The sequence below is a fragment of the Leptopilina boulardi genome, unplaced genomic scaffold (genome assembly GCF_019393585.1).
Source record: "Leptopilina boulardi isolate dan_hultmark-lab unplaced genomic scaffold, ZJU_Lbou_2.1 LbouV2_1, whole genome shotgun sequence".
Lineage (NCBI taxonomy): Eukaryota > Metazoa > Arthropoda > Insecta > Hymenoptera > Figitidae > Leptopilina > Leptopilina boulardi.
Genome location: NW_026137640.1, coordinates 942,196 through 957,046, shown reverse-complemented (window position 1 = coordinate 957,046; position 14,851 = coordinate 942,196). Strand labels below are relative to the sequence as shown.

The window sequence follows — 14,851 nt, the reverse complement described above, 5'->3', positions numbered from 1 at the left end:
TGCTAACTTCTTGATGCTATTTAAACTTGAAAAATACCTAACAAAGAAAAGTGCTTTACATCATTTAGTTAAAGTTAAGATATTAAATTATATTTTCCAATCAAATGCAATTTATAAAATATAATTAATTATATGCTTTATGATTATTATCATGAATCATCTCAGGCGAATTTTCAAAAAAGTGTAAATATATTTTTATTAAAAACGCGTTATTCGTTGTTTTGAATCATTGGAAACATTCATTTTTTGTTGATAAAAAAATATTTGATTTTTGGACTTAGAAAATTTTGCTAATCGATCATGAGGGCGATCCATGCGGGCCCCTACGGTGGCCCTCATCTATTTTGCCATAAGTGTGAGTGTTATTTTCAAAAAAGTGTAAATATATTTTTATTAAAAACGCGTTTTTCGTGGTTTTGAATCATTGGAAACATTCATTTTTTGTTGATAAAAAAATATTTGATTTTTGGACTTAGAAAATTTTGCTAATCGATCATGAGGGCGATCCATGCGGGGCCCCTACGGTGCCCCTCATGGATTCGCCATAAGTGTGAGTGTTATTTTCAAAAAAAGTGAAAATATATTTTAATTAAAAACGCGTTTTTCATTGTTGTGAATCATTATAAACATTAATTTTTTGGTGATAAAAAAATATTTGATTTTTGGACTTAGAAAATTTTGCTAATCGATCATGAGGGCGATCCATGCGGGGCCCCTACGGTGCCCCTCATGGATTCGCCATATGGATCAGCCCTCATGGGCCCCCGCCGGGGGCCCCGAACTCTTGAGGGCAAGATCGTGGCTTTTTCCACACGGGTATATATATATATATATATATATATATATATATCTAGTCCGAATACACACTTAACAGAGTAATAAATTTTCCGATATTGTCGACTCTGTCAGAAAATCGTGGCATAAATTGCTTTGCAGAGGCAGAAGGTCCTTTTGAGAGGGGTGATAAGGTTGCAATTCATATATGAAACTCGAGATGAGAAGCTAGAAAAGCTTAGAAAATTATTTTCGCACTCAAATATAAAAAATTTTAAATCGGATAAGAAAAAAATTATTTTTTTTTTATAAAAAAAATAATGAATTTTTTTTTAAATAATGAATTTTTTTTTTTAAATTTATATTTTTTAGTATTTTTTAAAAAACGATCTAACTTAAATAAAAAAATATATAAATAATTCAATTTTCATTAATTGAATAAAAGTTTTTTTATATATAAAATTTTTTTATTTCTAATTAAAATTTCTATATATAAAGCTAAATTGCTTTTTAAAATAATAAACTTACATTATTCAAAAAGACATAATCAAAGAGATGCTGAAACAGGTTTTGTATCTAATCTAGTTTCTTTACAGTTCAATGAATTGAACATAATGCACATATTTTCAGAAAAAGTTTTATATATATATATATAATACTTGACTTTATATATTTAGCAAAAGATGAAATTGAAACAATTTATTGTTAGGAGGACTGAAAATTAAATTAGTTTTACTTGAATGAAACTTATTTCAATTTTGCGAATTGTTATATTAAAATATTCCAATTAAGAAAAATCTTTGTAGGAAAATTTTGAAAAATCATAATATAGAAAAAATACAATAAAAATAATTTGGATATAATGATAATAATTATTCGGTATTATTATTATTATTATTATTATTATTATTATTATTATTATTATTATAATTATTATAATAATATTATTATGAAAATTCCTTATAAGAAAATAATGTAAAAGCTGAAATGTTTTCAGTATAATGTTTTTTGTATAATATTTTCGGGATTATAGGTAATTTTTTATAAAAAATTCATTATAAAATTTTTGTTCTCAAATAATTATAAAAATTTAATTATTAGAGACTCTGTAATGAAATCATTATAATTTTATAATTATGAAAATGTAATTGTAGAAAATAAAATTTTTCACGTGCAAAAATTAAAATATTATAAAATTAAAATTATAAAAATTATTACAAAAATTAAATTATAAAATTACAAAACTATATATATATATATATATAGTTATCAGTAAAATACAAAATTAATTAGTTTATGTAATTAAATTTTTATAATTTTAATTTTATAATATTTTAATTTTTGCAAGTGAAAAATTTTATTTTCTATAATTACATTTTCTTATAATTATAAAATTGTAATGATTTCATTACAGAGTCTCTAATAATTATATTTTTATAATTATATTTGAGAAAAAAAAATTTTATAATGAATTTCTTATAATAAATTATAATCGCGAAAATATTATACAAAAAACATTATACTGAAAAACATTTCAGCTTTAACATTATTTTCTTATAAAGAATTTTCATAAGGGAATCATAATATATATAGAAAAAATACAATAAAAATAATTTATAATGATAATAATTATAATAATTATAATGATAATAATAATTATTATCGTTGCCTACAATAAAACATATTTATTATTATTATTATTATTATTATTATTTTTATTATAATAATTATTATAATAATATTATTACTATAAATATTAAATATATTAATAATAATAATTATTATTATAATTTAATAGTAATAAAATAAGTTTATTTTATTTAAAATTTAAAAAATAATAATTATTTATTATTTAAAATTTTTTTATTTTATTTTTCATCAAAATAAGTTTATTTTATATAATTTTTTTTTTTGTATAATATACTAAGCAATTATTTTATGACACAAGTTTTAAACGAACTCTTGCTTGTCGCAAAAAAAAAGAAACATTTTTGTGTCTGAAAAGCATCTCTTTCTCTCTGAAAAGCATGTTGAAATTGATATAAAAAAAAAAAAAAAAAAAAAAAAAAAAAAATGAAAAAATTTCTAGGTATGAAGAAAGTGACCCGGAAAAATAAAGTTTTCAAAAATGTCAAAAAGAATCGTTAGTGTCGAAGAAATGTCTTCTTTCGCGAATTCCTTTTGAAACTATAGCTCAATGTAAACTTTAATCTGCTAAATGTGCCTTTGTTTGTTTGCTCTTCTTCTTCTTGTTCTTTTTTTTTTTTTTTTTTTTTTTTTTTTTGTGTATATAATGGTACCCTTCATGGCACGAAAGTAGATTTTAACATTGTTTCCTGCTTTTATGTCTTCCACAATTCTATTTCCTCTTTTCTTATATCAATTTAGTCATCGATTTTATTGCTCGCGATACAAAGTGACTTAGTCAAGTTAATTAAGGAAAATTAATTATAGGAACTTTATAATACATTCACTTGTAAATTAAATGTCAAAAAATTTTTAAACATACGAAAAAAAATAAATAAAAAGAAAAAATAAATTAAAAAACATTTTTTTTAAATTATATTTTCTAATTTAAAAATGAATTTTTATCCTTGAAATTAATTTGATTATTCATTAATTGTCATATGAAAAATTGGAAATCAAATTAAAAATTTGTTAATTTTGACGAAGAAAAGGGAAACATGTTGTTTACTGTGGTTTAATGTAATGTAATTACCTTGAAATTAATTTACACCCAGGAACGTCGCAGGAGATCAAATAAGACGTCACAAATTCCCCGATGAACACCAAGACTTAAATCGATTACACTATAGAAAAGTTTTTAGTCAATTCGATGCGAATTTGTGTGCGATGTCAATTAAACTAATTCCTTCTTTTTTTTCTCTCTCTCTCTTTCTTTTAAAATAATAAAGAAAATCGTTTTCCTTTATACTTGAAAGTGCAGAATAGATTTCCCATGACTACGATATACCAATATCTTTTATCCATTGAGAAACACCTGTGGAGTTTATATTTTCATATATGAATTTTATTTTATTAAAAAAAACATAATAATTGTCGTTCAACTTTTTATTGACAATTTTACGATCATTTAAATTTTATTAAAAAAAAAAAAATCCTCTTTGTATTTTATTTGATTTATTTTCTTTATTCTACAATATTTTTATTCCTTTTAATTTCGTTTTTTAACTTTTCGTAATTTTTTTTTTTTACAACTTTTCAATAATATTATTTTGAGAGGAAAATTAAGTTTTGATTTGCATTTTCCGGTCTTTTTATCTTCGTATACCATATCCCTCGTAATTCTTCTTTTTTTTCGATATCTCATTATCTTTTAATTGCAGTTTGATAATAATATGCAATTGATGATTTAACAAGGCAAACGGCTACAACTTTTTTTTTTTTAATAAGATATCAATTTCTAAGAGTTTTATTTTATATATGAAAGTAAATTTTTTCCATTTTATTAGGATAATAAAATTTGCTATTTCAGTAAACCATTTCATTGATGGATTTTATTTATTTTTTTTTTTTGCGATAAGTAAACGATTCGTTCATGCAAGTAAACTTATTTTAATTTATTTTCTTAAATTCCATTCTCAAAAAAAAAAAAAAATAAGAATTTTATTGTTAAAGAATAAAATTAAATCTTTTTAATGCACAAAATTTTGTTTTAAAGTCAATTGATTTGTGACTATAACATTTTCCAGAGTAAATAAACTCACATGCTAAAAATAAAGGCGAGAAAATCATAATATTTTAAAAATTTATTTTGCCGAATATTAAAAATCCCCAAAAGGCAAAAAATTTAACAATTTTATAAAAAAAAAATATTGTTTTTGTATTAATATTAAAAAATTTATTTAAAAAAAAATGGAATAAAAAATTTTCGAGAAAAATATAAATTAGAATTTTTTTTTAAAAAAAAAGTTTTTACAAATAGGAAACATAAAAAATTTTATTTTCTTATTGAATAAATTGAATTTAATAAAGAGAAAAACGATTATTTGTCATATAAACCACGCGAACAGGAGAACGCGCGATTTACTACTGAAATATCAAAGTCGAGAAGCACAATGTTTAAAGCATGAGACACAAAATGCGCGCGCTGATTTTAACTTCCGGTTTAACTTTATGCGCAAGCTTCACTTGAGTTTGCGCTTTTTTCAATGTACAAAAAAAAAAAAAAATTTTCATTTATGGTACAATTTTTGTTTTATTAAAAAAAAAAATTCAACTTTTGAAATGTTAGAGAAAATAATTTTTTTAAAAATTCATATTTCGAAATCAGTAATTTTTTTTTATACAAAAATAAAAGAGAGATAAAAAATAATAAAAGAAAAAAATTAAAAGAATTAAAAATTTTCATTCTAAATTTAATTATTTTATTATTTAATTAATTAAATTATTTAAAATTAATTATTTAAATTATTAATTCTAAATTTAATTATTAATTAATTAATTAATTATTTAATTTTTAATTATTAATTTAATTATTACTTAATAATTTAATTAATTTAATGTGTTGTAATGTTTAATGTGTTTGTTTATAATTATTTTTTTTATTCCAATAAATTCAATAAAAAATTATCTATATTCGAACATATGGACCTATTTCTACAAAGTATATGTATTATTATTATTTTTATTATTATAATATATTATTTAATACTAGCAAAATTAAACGCTCGCAAGCGCATCAAATTGAGTAAAATTATCTATATATTTTAATTTATTTAAAATCGAAAATTGTTAAAAAAAAGTTTAAAAATTTTGTTTTGATAAACTCTTATAAATGTTCTCGAAAAATAAAAGTTTTTTTTATTATCAGCCGTAGATAAGAAATAGGAAACATATATTATTTAAAAAAAAAATTGTTATCGCTTAATAAACTCTTATTTTCATATGCATAAACTGAAAAATATACAATTAAAAATAATAATAATAATAATAATAATAATAATAATAATAATAATAATAATAATAATATATGAAAAATTTAAAAAGTAAAAATTTTAAATATATTTTTATAGTAAAAATGTAGGTTTAAAAAATTTAATTTATCATAAACCATACTTATATTTAATAATTAAAATTATTTAAATACGTAATTTTTTTTTTTGTGAATTAAAAAACTTAATATTGATTTTATCATAGAGTACTTAGAGTTATGCCCGACAGGTTCTGTCCTCTGGCGATGCTTTTCTGAACATGTTAAATTCATATATTTACCAAACGAGCAAATAATGGTTTTAATTTATAATCAAAGAGGCATTTAAATTACATGCTTGCTTGGCCTTGCCTGTATTGTCTAGCGATAACGAAATCTATTTTTGCATAAACGTTTATAATTGAAAACATAAAGTTAAACTTTACATCAGTAACTATGTATATATATATATTATTAAATTTTTTTTTGATAATTATTATTATTACATAAATTTATTATTTATAAAATATTATTCACAAGTTTAGAACAATGACAACTTTAGACCTATTTAATAATAAAATAAATCAAAAGCCAAGGCTCAACTTTGCCAATTTTTTGTAATATTAATATATTTAAACTTGATTTGAAATTTAATTTTCCATAAAATTGTAAATGTTAATTATTTATTTTATAATACGATTTCGTAGTATACTAATTAGTTAATTAGTTAATTAGTTAATTAATTAATTAATTAATAGTAGTTTTATTTACATAAAAAAAAATTTAACAATTTTTTACCTGATATATTTATCTCAGAGCGTAATAAATATTTATTTAAATAAATTTTTATTTGATTTAAATAAAAAAAATTATTATATGTCTAATTTGAAAAATAATTTTTAGTACGTGACTCGAAATGTAATTTTTAAAAATGAAAGATAAATAATTTTCTAATTTTTTTTTTTTTTTTTTTTTTTTTTTTTTTTTTTTTTTTTTTTTTGAAAGAAATTATTTACTTTTTATTTTTAATTGATCTTAAAAAAAGGAGAAAAAATACCGGATGAACACGTATTAGGAAACTTCCGTTTCATGGCCACAGAATTTTATTTAGTTTTGGTTATTTTGTATGCAGTACGCGATTCGTTTTTTTTTTTTTTTTCTTTACTCACACATGCATCGGGCATTCATTTTTTAAATTGCACACATCATTTACCATTCTTCGAGTGTATTCAATTATTTGTTTCTGTAATTCCTTACACTGAAAAAAAAAGAATATACTATACTTGACGCAAGAATATTTGCCATATTTAAATATAGGCGCCAAGAATATAACCGGTTACGCAAATCACAGATTTTTTTTTTTTTTACTATAATTATCCTCGCTTTCTTTTTTATTTAAAAATATCTTTTAATTATTATTCAAATTACACACAGAGAAATGATTTATTTGAATCAAATAAAATATATTTGAATTAAATAAATGTACACTGAAAAAAAAATTTATTTTATTTTAAATACCGGTGTATTTGGTTATTATAAAATAAATATTTACTTGAATCAAATATTTTTTATTTGAATTAAATATATAATATTTGAATTAAATATTTCAGTATTTCAATATTTGATTCAAGTAAATATTTATTTGATAATAACCAAATACACTGGTATTTAAAATAAAATAAAAATAAATTTTTTTTTCAGTGTATATATATTTGTCTCAGAGCCTACTAACTTATTTATATATTTGGTGTAAATAAAAATTTTATTTGTCAGAAATAAATTTTTCTTTGGCTCAAATAAATTTTTTTTTTTTCAATGAAATAAAATATATTTGCAACAAATAAATGAATATTAGTATAGGCGTGGAGACAAATATACCATTTCTCTGAGTGTAATTTCATGTCAATGAGAATAATATTTTGACAAAAATTTTTTAAAATAAAAAAAAAATATTCTAATTTTTAATTTAATTATTAAATTTATTTTTAATTTTTTTTTCTAAATTAAAAAAAAATTTGTTTGGGAAAATTCTTTTATGTTTTCATTATTGAAAGAATTTTAATTATTTAATTTTTAATATTTTATTTCATACATTACGCATTCTTTTGAATTTTATCAGGGCCATATGTATAATATATAAGAGATTCAAAAGAAGCCATAATTCTATTATTCAATTACTATAATCCATATATGAGTCATACTTCCGTTGACTATATTATATTCACGTCAAAAAAAAAATAATAATAAAACCAAATTAGTATTACCAATTTTATGGGTTCCTTATTGTGACGAAATGACCTTTATTTCTCAGAAAAAAAAGGGTTGTAAATTAGAAACCGCTCGTAAAAAATAACGAAAACAAATATTATCTTTAATTCAAAAAAATCTAAAAAATTCTTTTTTTTCAAATATATATATATAATTTTGCAATATTTTCTACAATATTAGAAAATATAGATAAGGAAAATGAAAAGCCATTCGTATTCGCGAAACATCTGTAGAAACAATAAAGTATATTGTAACATGATTTTCAAATCACATCACCTACTGTGAGATTTATCCCTCGGATTTTTGTCTCCGGAAAATAAGATTTATTTGAATTTTTTTTCTTTTATTTTTATTATTATTATTATTATTATATTAGGTTTTTGAGGTGTGATACCAATGTTTTCACACTTGACAAGAAAAGACGTTTGTCATACTTTTTTAAAATGAGAGCGGATTTAGAAATTTGTTTACATTTCTTTTTTTCTATTCGAACATTTTTTTTTCCAGATAAATAATTTTTTATACTATATTTCCAATGTCTTTGTTAAAAAATGAATTAAAATTTTTAATTATTTTTTTAGGTCAAAATGATAACGTATTTTGGTATAGGATTTAGGTTTTTTTTTATATTTTCGAAAATTATTTACTTTTTTCTCTATTTGTAATTAATTCTTAGTATTTGCACCTGTTAATGATAAAAAATCCTTGGTCGCAGCCCAAGTTGCAAAATTATTCGAGGACATATGAGAACAATCGGTTCTTTCTTATTTTAAATGCTTCCGGAAAAAGCTTTGTATGTCATAGGCGGTATTATGACCACATAAAGCCTCTTTTTGATCTCAGAAGACAATTTTTCAAACAATCATTAAAACTCAATTTTTTTTTTTTTTTTTACCAAAGTCTTTTCAAATCGTAAAAATTGTCAAAATCAAAAATTTCTTATAAAATTTAATTCAATCAGAAACTTATGAAAGTAAAAACAATGAAAAAAAATAATTTATTTGATTCAAATATTCAGTTATTCTTGATTATTATCAAATAAATATTTATCAAATAATTTTTATTTCAGCCAATTAATAAGTATATTTGTTTCAAATACAGAAATTATTGGTCCAAATACAATTTATTCAAATAAAAATTATTTGGTTCAATTATAAATATTTATTTAATAGTAACTGATTATTTGAATTAAATAAATTTTTTTCTTAGTGCATTATTATGTTTTTTTTTTTTTTTTTAAATAATTCAGTCCTCGGATTATACGACTTTTTCGACTATTTCCGACTTTTTTTGACTTATTTTAATAAAATGCAACTTTTTCGACTTTTTTTTACATTTAAAAAAAAATTTTTTAAATAAAATCCATTTTTCTTAGTATAAAATGCAGATCTTCTTCAGATCTTCTTTATTTCAATTATTTAACAAATTTTTAACTAAAATTCTTCACTAAATTAATTATTTTTAATAATTTTAAATGAAATTCATCACAAATTCAATAATTTCAAATTATTTTTCAATTAAAATTTTTATAAAATTTAACAATTGTTTATAATTTAAAAAAAAAAATCAAATAAAATTACCAAAGAATTTTAATTCAAAATCACAAATCAATTTAAAATCAAATAAAATTCAATTATTAACCAAAATTTAAATTCAAGATCAATTAAAATTTAATAATTATCCAAAATTTCAATTCAAAATGAATTATTATCCAAATTTTTAACCAAAAATCAACTAAAATTAAATTATTATCCAAAATTACAATTAAAATTCAATTATTTCCCAAAATTTCAATTAAAATTCAAATTATCCAAAATTTCAATTCAAAATTAATTATTATCCAAATTTTTAATCAAAAGTCAAGTAAAATTAAATTATTATCCAAAATTTCAATTAAAATTCAATTATTTCCCAAAATTTTAATTAAAAAGTCAAAAAAAAAATCAATTATTTTCGAAATTTTCAAATCAAAATCTTTTAAAATTCAATTATTTTCCAAATTTTCAATTCAAAATCAAAAAAAATTCAATTATTACCCAAAATTTGAATTCAAAATCAATTAAAATTCAAAAATTATCCAAAATTTCAATTCAAAATTAATTATTATCCAAATTTTTAATCAAAAATCAACTAAAATTAAATTATTATCAAAAATTTTAATTAAAATTCAGTTATTTTCCAAAATTTCAATTCAAAAATCAAAGAAAATTCATTTATTTTTAAATTTTTCAATTTAAAATCTTTTAAAATTCAATTATTTTCCAAATTTTCAATTCAAAATCAACTAAAATTCAATTATTACCCAAAATTTGAATTTAAAATCAATTATTATATCAAAAATCAACTAAAATTGAATTATTATCCAAAATTTTAATTAAAATTCAATTATTTTCAAAAATTTGAATTTAAAAGCATTCTAAAATTTTCCATCGAAAATTTTTTGAAATTTAACAATTTCAATTATAACTCTAAGGAAATTAAATTATTTTTAATTATTTTTATAATATTCTTTGAAAATTGAACTATCTGAAACAATTTTTCAATTAAAAATTGTTTTCAAAATTATTGTATTTTTGTCCGCAATTTCTAATAAATTTTTTTTAGTGAAATAATTAAAAAAATTTATTTAAAAATCACTTGAAGTTCAATTAATTTCAAAAATCTCAATTGTAAAAAATTTGAAAATTCGCAAATTATTTTAAAAAAATGTTATTCCACAAATTATTTGATAAATTATTTTTAGTTCTGTAAAATTTTTTAATTATTGTCTGAAAATTAACAAAATCTTTTGAAATTCAATTATTTCTAAAAATTTCAACATCAACCCTTTCAAAAGTATTATTATTTAAATAACAAAATTTGATTTAAAAATCTGTAAAATGTTTTTGTAAAAATAAAAAAATCGACTTTTTTCAATATAAATCGACTAAAACGACTTTTTTTGTGCCTTAAAATCGATCCGAGGCGTGATAATTTTATTTTCAACTTAAAAATAATTTTAAAATGAAAGTATTTTATATAAAAATAATAAATATATATTCAGAAAAATGAATCAACTTTAATTTGATATCTAATTTCATGGAAATGTTTTATCTCACTTGTAAAATAAGTGATTGAAAATGTCTTTTATAATCAACAGTGATTACAAGTAATTAATCGTTTATCCACAAGTTTAAAGTAATTTTATACACTTGAACACGTACTTTTACTACGCGAGGTTTTCTTATCATTAAATGGTAATTAAGATAATAGAAATTACATCTTATTTAAAAAAATTTTATTACGGATGCATTTCTAACACACACATAAACGTTTATATATATATATGTATACAGAAGTTGAAAATCACGAAAGTGTCGAGATTCGGTGGTTATTTATATAACAAGTATATAACTTTGCAAAAGCGTAAATTCAAATATAGAGCATCAATCTCCACTATTTCTATCAAGGCACACGTCCCTTGAGAAATTCTTCAACTGGAACGAATAGGAAGATTTGTCTCGTAAACTGTCACACGTGTGAACTTGGCCAACTTTACCCAGGATCCTTTGGAGATTTTCTACACAGTTTCATTCCTAACTTTATTACCCTAAAATAGATGCAAAAAAAAGAGAGAGATAAGGGAAAAAAGCCAGAGAAAAAAATTCGATACAACAAATTTTATTCAAAAAAGAAATTTTTCATTTTATTTATTGAAAAAAACTTTCTATATTTGAATGAAAAAAATTTAAAAACAAAAAAAAAATATTAATTATTTAATCAAAATTTGATATTTATTGAAACTGGACCAATAAAAAAAAAAATTTCAGTTTCAAAAATACTGTTGTCAGCGAGATTTGTTTTTTTAAATACAAAATGTGAAACATGCATTATTATCATTAACTTGATACACATATATATTATATGTGAAACATCTTGAAATCGTATTAGTAACGTTTATGCATTAACATAGCAACGTGGTATATTCAGTCTGTCTATTGGCCCAGTTAATTGAATTGTATTCCGGTGCATCCAATAAATTCCGATATATATATGTATAACCATTTCACTATTTGTTTCGCATTTCAAAAATCTAATTGAATTTTCATAAGAATTGACATTATTTCTAATATATAGAAAAACAAAAGCCAACTATTTCTGTTTTCTCTCATAAAAAATTGTTTATTTATTTTTTCCGTATGAATTATTAAAGAAAAAAAAAACCGTGAATTTTTCAGATATGAAAAAAAAATTTATTTAATCCAAATATTCAATTACTTGACAATCAAATAAATATTTACTTGGGTCGAATAATTTTTATATTTGAATTAAATAAATTGTATTTTAAATAATTTTTTTACTTTAAACAAATATCGCATCTCAAATAATAATATTATTTGATACAAATAAATATTTACTTGAATCAAATAATTTTTATTTGAATTGTATTTGAACCAATAATTTTTTTATTTGAAAAAATACAATTTTTCAATAATAATTATTTGATACAAATAAATATTTACTTGAACCAAATAATTTTTACTTGAACCAAATAATTTTTTCTTGAACCAAATAATTTTTATTTGAACTGTATTTGAACTAATAATTTTTTTATTTTGAAAAAATACCATTTCCAATAATAATTATTTGATACAAATAAATATTTAGGTACTTGAACAAAATAATTTTTATTTGAATTGTATTTGAACCAATAATTTTTTTATTTGAAAAAATACCATTTCCCATAATAATTATTTATTTGATACAAATAAATATTTACTTGAACCAAATAATTTTTACTTGAACCAAATAATTTTTTTTGAACCAAATAATGTTTTCTTGAACCAAATAATTTTTATTTGAATTGTATTTGAACCAATAATTTTTTTATTTAAAACAAATACCATTTCCAATAATTATTATTTCATACAAATAAATATTTACTTGAACCAAATAATTTTTATTTGAATTGTATTTGAACCAATAATTTTTATTTGAATTATATTTGAACAAATAATTTTTTTATTTGAAAAAATACCATTTTCAATAATAATTATTTGATATAAATAAATATTTACTTGAATCAAATAATTTTTATTTGAATTGTATTTAAACCAATAATTTTTTTATTTTGAAAAAATACCATTTTCCAATAATAATTATTTGATATAAATAAATATTTACTTGAACCAAATAATTTTTATTTGAATTGTATTTGAACCAATAATTTTTTTATTTAAAACAAATACCATTTCCAATAATTATTATTTCATACAAATAAATATTTACTTGAACCAAATAATTTTTACTTGAACCAAATAATTTTTTCTTGAACCAAATAATTTTTTCTTGAACCAAATAATTTTTATTTAAAATTTTATTTGAACCAATAATTTTTTTATTTTGAAAAAATACCATTTTCCAATAATAATTATTTGATACAAATAAATATATATATTTGATAATAGTCAAGTAATGTATTTGAATAAAATAAATTTTGATATATAAATGTATAAAATGTATTTTTAAACTAATTTTTTTTGTAGTAGAATTAAATTTTATTATATCGCAAAATAAAAAAGTTATGAATTTTTTTTTAGAAAAATGATCATTTTTTGTGTGAAAGAAATTATTTATAAAATTTTGTCCGGAAAAAAGAGAAAATTGACCGGGAATTTATAATCATAAAAATTATCGCTAGTTTATAATATCTATCTATCTAATCAAATATAAACGTACGTGACAATTGGTTCATTTAAATGTAACTTTTGAAGGTGAACAACACCGTCATTATAATAGTCTCACGCTTATCGAAACATCATCACGTATTTTATTTCCATTTGTCTCTTTTTTTTTTTTTTTTTTATTTTATTTTATTGAAAAATTATATTAAATCAACAAATTAAAAAAATTATTCTAAATTACAGAAATTAAATCCCGCTGATTCAAAAAAAAATTTATTAATACTGTAATTATTATTATTATTATTATTATTATTATAAAACTTTACAAGCATTTGTAACAATTTTTTCAAAATTTTTCAGATGGACTAATTACCTGATCATCAGACAGCAAACCATTTCTATATAATACAAGGTAAGATTTTTATTTTATTTCTCATTCACTAAATATTAAATACTACCCTTCATTGGGAAAAAAAATACATCAGGTGACACGTATTTATTATGTTACGTTTTTTTTTGTTGTGGGGGTAAAAAAAATATTTTTTTATTGTATTTTTGTGTATTGATTTATTAAATATTTATTTCGAAAGTGAAAATATTCTTAACATAGAAACGTGAATCATTAAAGTCATATATACGTGTAAATATATATATAGTAGAAATATAGGTATATTTCTGGCGATACCTGTGCGTTCGGTGTGTGACGTGACTCGAGACGTCATAAGTAGAGTGTTGGATTAACGAGACTTTTCAAGAAAAAATATCGCAATCGACTCTTTATCGCTCGCGACATTTTTTTTTCTTTTTTTTTTTTTTTTTTTTATTACAAAAATTCGATTATGTTGAAACTATGCGGAAAAATCAAATCGTCAATTAAATACTAAAGTTCATAAAAAAAAATCTAAATTGTTATACAATTCTGTAGAATTTTATAACAAGGAACTCGCGAAAAATGGTTTTATGTTAATTATATAATATTTATATAATTTTTTTTATATATTTTTTTTTATATTTATATAATTTTTATATATATATTTTTTTTTATATTTTATTATTTTTTTTTTATAATTATGAATCAATCATTTTTGTTGATAGACACGGAAAAAAAATCTTTATCTGAAACAGCGATATGTTTCTCTAGAATAGTGAAAACTTTCACTGTTTTAGTGAAACATATCGTTATTCCAGTGAAACTTATCGCTGTCTCAGGTGA

General features: G+C 19.9%; 1 protein-coding gene and 1 long non-coding RNA gene across 5 annotated transcripts in view; one reads left to right on the top strand and one right to left on the bottom strand.

Annotated features, from left to right (window-relative positions):
- LOC127284942 (calcitonin receptor-like) overlaps positions 1-4,819 on the bottom strand; it is a 102,261-nt gene extending 97,442 nt beyond the window's left edge. For 2 of the 4 annotated variants that reach the window (XM_051310947.1, XM_051311031.1), the window contains exons 1-2: positions 4,503-4,812; positions 3,494-3,775 (exon numbers count right to left, since the gene is read on the bottom strand). The gene's annotated coding sequence lies outside the window, so the exon portion shown is untranslated. Of the gene's footprint in view, positions 1-3,493; positions 3,776-4,502 lie in introns of all 4 variants that reach the window. The other 2 variants (XM_051310787.1, XM_051310710.1) reach the window with 2 other exon arrangements.
- Positions 4,820-13,587: 8,768 nt separating this feature from the next.
- Positions 13,588-14,851, top strand: part of LOC127285748 (uncharacterized) — a 46,719-nt gene continuing 45,455 nt past the window's right edge. The window contains exons 1-2 of the long non-coding RNA XR_007843628.1: positions 13,588-13,922; positions 13,999-14,050. This is a non-coding gene — a long non-coding RNA (uncharacterized LOC127285748). The remainder of the gene's footprint in view (positions 13,923-13,998; positions 14,051-14,851) is intronic.